The sequence below is a fragment of the Micromesistius poutassou genome (genome assembly GCF_964030765.1).
Source record: "Micromesistius poutassou genome assembly, chromosome: 1".
In the NCBI taxonomy this organism is placed as follows: Eukaryota; Metazoa; Chordata; class Actinopteri; order Gadiformes; family Gadidae; genus Micromesistius; species Micromesistius poutassou.
In genome coordinates, this window is record NC_140271.1 from 18,684,883 (window position 1) to 18,687,382 (window position 2,500).

Genomic DNA, 2,500 nt, shown 5'->3' on the forward strand with positions numbered 1-2,500 from the left:
TTTTCATTTGGGGTAAAAAAAAAGATCCTTTCTCCTGTTTAAAGTCCTGTCTGGTGCTAGGAGGAATTGCTTACGGCCACACCACCGTGAACACGCCCGATCTTGTCTGATCTCGGAAGCTAAGCACGGTCGGGCCTGTTTAGTACTTGGATGGGAGACCGCCTGGGAATACCAGGTGCTGTAATCTATTTTCAATTGGGGTAAAAAAAATGATCCTTTCTCCTGTTTAAAGTCCTGTCTGGCGCCAGGAGCAATTGCTTACGGCTACACCACTGCGAACATGCCCGATCTCGTTTGATCTCGGAAGCTAAGCATGGTGGGGCCTGGTTAGTACCTGGATGGGAGACCGCCTGGGAATACTAGGTGCTGTAAGCTATTTTCATTTGGGGTAAAAAAAATGATCCTTTCTCCTGTTTAAAGTCCTGTCTGGTGCCAGGAGAAATTGCTTACGGCCACATCACTGCGAACACGCCCGATCTCGTCTGGTCTCGGAAGCTAAGCACGGTCGGGCCTGGTTTGTACCTGGATGGGAGACCGCCTGGGAATACCAGGTGCTGTAAGCTATTTTCATTTGGGGTAAAAAAAATCATCCTTTCTCCTGTTTAAAGTCCTGTCTGGTGGCAGGAGCAATTGCTTACGGCCACACCACTGCGAACACGCCCGATCTCGTCTGATCTCGGAAGCTAAGCACGGTCGGGCCTGGTTAGTACCTGGATAGGAGACCGCCTGGGAATACCAGGTGCTGTAATCTATTTTCATTTGGGGTAAAAAAAATCATCCTTTCTCCTGTTTAAAGTCCTGTCTGGTGCCAGGAGCAATTGCTTACGGCCACACCACCGTGAACACGCCCGATCTCGTCTGATCTCGGAAGCTAAGCACGGTCGGGCCTGGATAGTTCTTGGATGGGAGACCGCCTGGGAATACCAGGTGCTGTAATCTATTTTCATTTGGGGTAAAAAAAATGATCCTTTCTCCTGTTTAAAGTCCTGTCTGGTGCCAGGAGAAATTGCTTACGGCCACACAACTGCGAACACGCCCGATCTCGTCTGATCTCGGAAGCTAAGCACGGTCGGGCCTGGTTAGTACCTGGATGGGAGACCGCGTGGGAATACCAGGTGCTGTAAGCTATTTTCATTTGGGGTAAAAAAAATCATCCTTTCTCCTGTTTAAAGTCCTGTCTGGTGCCAGGAGCAATTGCTTACGGCCACACCACCGTGAACACGCCCGATCTCGTCTGATCTCGGAAGCTAAGCACGGTCGGGCCTGGTTAGTACTTGGATGGGAGACCGCCTGGGAATACCAGGTGCTGTAATCTATTTTCATTTGGGGTAAAAAAAATGATCCTTTCTCCTGTTTAAAGTCCTGTCTGGTGCCAGGAGCAATTGCTTACGGCCACACCACCGTGAACACGCCCGATCTCGTCTGATCTCGGAAGCTAAGCACGGTCGGGCCTGGTTAGTACTTGGATGGGAGACCGCCTGCGAATACCAGGTGCTGTAATCTATTTTCATTTGGGGTAAAAAAAATGATCCTTTCTCCTGTTTAAAGTCCTGTCTGGCGCCAGGAGCAATTGCTTACGGCCACACCACCGTGAACACGCCCGATCTCGTCTGATCTCGGAAGCTGAGCACAGTCGGGCCTGGTTAGTACTTGGATGGGAGACCGCCTGGGAATACCAGGTGCTGTAAGCTATTTTCATTTGGGGTAAAAAAAATGATCCTTTCTCCTGTTTAAAGTCCTGTCTGGTGCCAGGAGCAATTGCTTACGGCCACACCACTGCGAACACGCCCGATATCGTCTGATCTCGGAAGCTAAGCACGGTCGGGCCTGGTTAGTACCTGGATGGGAGACCGCCTGGGAATACCAGGTGCTGTAAGCTATTTTCATTTGGGGTAAAAAAAATGATCCTTTCTCCTGTTTAAAGTCCTGTCTGGTGCCAGGAGCAGTTGCTTACGGCCACACCACCGTGAACACGACCAATCTCGTCTGATCTCGGAAGCTAAGCACGGTCGGGCCTGGTTAGTACTTGGATGGGAGACCGCCTGGGAACACCAGGTGCTGTAATCTATTTTCATTTGGGGTAAAAAAAATGATCCTTTCTCCTGTTTAAAGTCCTGTCTGGTGCCAGGAGCAATTGCTTACGGCCACACCACTGCGAACACGCCCGATCTCGTCTGATCTCGGAAGCAAAGCACGGTCGGGCCAGGTTAGTACCTGGATGGGAGACCGCCTGGGAATACCAGGTGCTGTAAGCTATTTTCATTTGGGGTAAAAAAAATCATCCTTTCTCCTGTTTAAAGTCCTGTCTGGTGCCGGGAGTAATTGATAACGGCCTCACCACCATGAACACGCCCGATCTCGTTTGATCTCGGAAGCTAAGCACGGTCGGGCCTGGTTAGTACTTGGATGGGAGACCGCCTGGGAATAACAGGTGCTGTAATTGTGTTTTCATTTGGGGTAAAAAAAATGATCCTTTCTCCTGTTTAAAGTCCTGTCTGGT

General features: G+C 50.1%; 13 non-coding genes across 13 annotated transcripts; all 13 read left to right on the forward strand.

Moving 5' to 3' along the window:
- Window positions 1-68: 68 nt before the first annotated feature.
- LOC311392300 (5S ribosomal RNA) lies at window positions 69-187 on the forward strand. Its single transcript, XR_014658419.1, has one exon. It is a non-coding gene; the product is annotated as a 5S ribosomal RNA (ribosomal RNA).
- Window positions 188-256: 69 nt separating this feature from the next.
- Window positions 257-375, forward strand: LOC311418553 (5S ribosomal RNA). The gene has a single exon (XR_014682387.1). It is a non-coding gene; the product is annotated as a 5S ribosomal RNA (ribosomal RNA).
- A 69-nt stretch (window positions 376-444) lies between these two features.
- On the forward strand, window positions 445-563 carry LOC311412427 (5S ribosomal RNA). Its single transcript, XR_014676794.1, has one exon. It is a non-coding gene; the product is annotated as a 5S ribosomal RNA (ribosomal RNA).
- A 69-nt stretch (window positions 564-632) lies between these two features.
- LOC311406371 (5S ribosomal RNA) lies at window positions 633-751 on the forward strand. Its single transcript, XR_014671258.1, has one exon. It is a non-coding gene; the product is annotated as a 5S ribosomal RNA (ribosomal RNA).
- A 69-nt stretch (window positions 752-820) lies between these two features.
- Window positions 821-939, forward strand: LOC311385021 (5S ribosomal RNA). Its single transcript, XR_014651768.1, has one exon. It is a non-coding gene; the product is annotated as a 5S ribosomal RNA (ribosomal RNA).
- A 69-nt stretch (window positions 940-1,008) lies between these two features.
- LOC311406751 (5S ribosomal RNA) lies at window positions 1,009-1,127 on the forward strand. Its single transcript, XR_014671604.1, has one exon. It is a non-coding gene; the product is annotated as a 5S ribosomal RNA (ribosomal RNA).
- A 69-nt stretch (window positions 1,128-1,196) lies between these two features.
- On the forward strand, window positions 1,197-1,315 carry LOC311395740 (5S ribosomal RNA). The gene has a single exon (XR_014661557.1). It is a non-coding gene; the product is annotated as a 5S ribosomal RNA (ribosomal RNA).
- Window positions 1,316-1,384: 69 nt separating this feature from the next.
- On the forward strand, window positions 1,385-1,503 carry LOC311360848 (5S ribosomal RNA). The gene has a single exon (XR_014638497.1). It is a non-coding gene; the product is annotated as a 5S ribosomal RNA (ribosomal RNA).
- Window positions 1,504-1,572: 69 nt separating this feature from the next.
- LOC311392236 (5S ribosomal RNA) lies at window positions 1,573-1,691 on the forward strand. Its single transcript, XR_014658361.1, has one exon. It is a non-coding gene; the product is annotated as a 5S ribosomal RNA (ribosomal RNA).
- Window positions 1,692-1,760: 69 nt separating this feature from the next.
- On the forward strand, window positions 1,761-1,879 carry LOC311406520 (5S ribosomal RNA). Its single transcript, XR_014671394.1, has one exon. It is a non-coding gene; the product is annotated as a 5S ribosomal RNA (ribosomal RNA).
- A 69-nt stretch (window positions 1,880-1,948) lies between these two features.
- LOC311407148 (5S ribosomal RNA) lies at window positions 1,949-2,067 on the forward strand. Its single transcript, XR_014671967.1, has one exon. It is a non-coding gene; the product is annotated as a 5S ribosomal RNA (ribosomal RNA).
- Window positions 2,068-2,136: 69 nt separating this feature from the next.
- Window positions 2,137-2,255, forward strand: LOC311386873 (5S ribosomal RNA). The gene has a single exon (XR_014653467.1). It is a non-coding gene; the product is annotated as a 5S ribosomal RNA (ribosomal RNA).
- Window positions 2,256-2,324: 69 nt separating this feature from the next.
- Window positions 2,325-2,443, forward strand: LOC311330616 (5S ribosomal RNA). Its single transcript, XR_014631802.1, has one exon. It is a non-coding gene; the product is annotated as a 5S ribosomal RNA (ribosomal RNA).
- The last annotated feature ends 57 nt before the right edge of the window (window positions 2,444-2,500 follow it).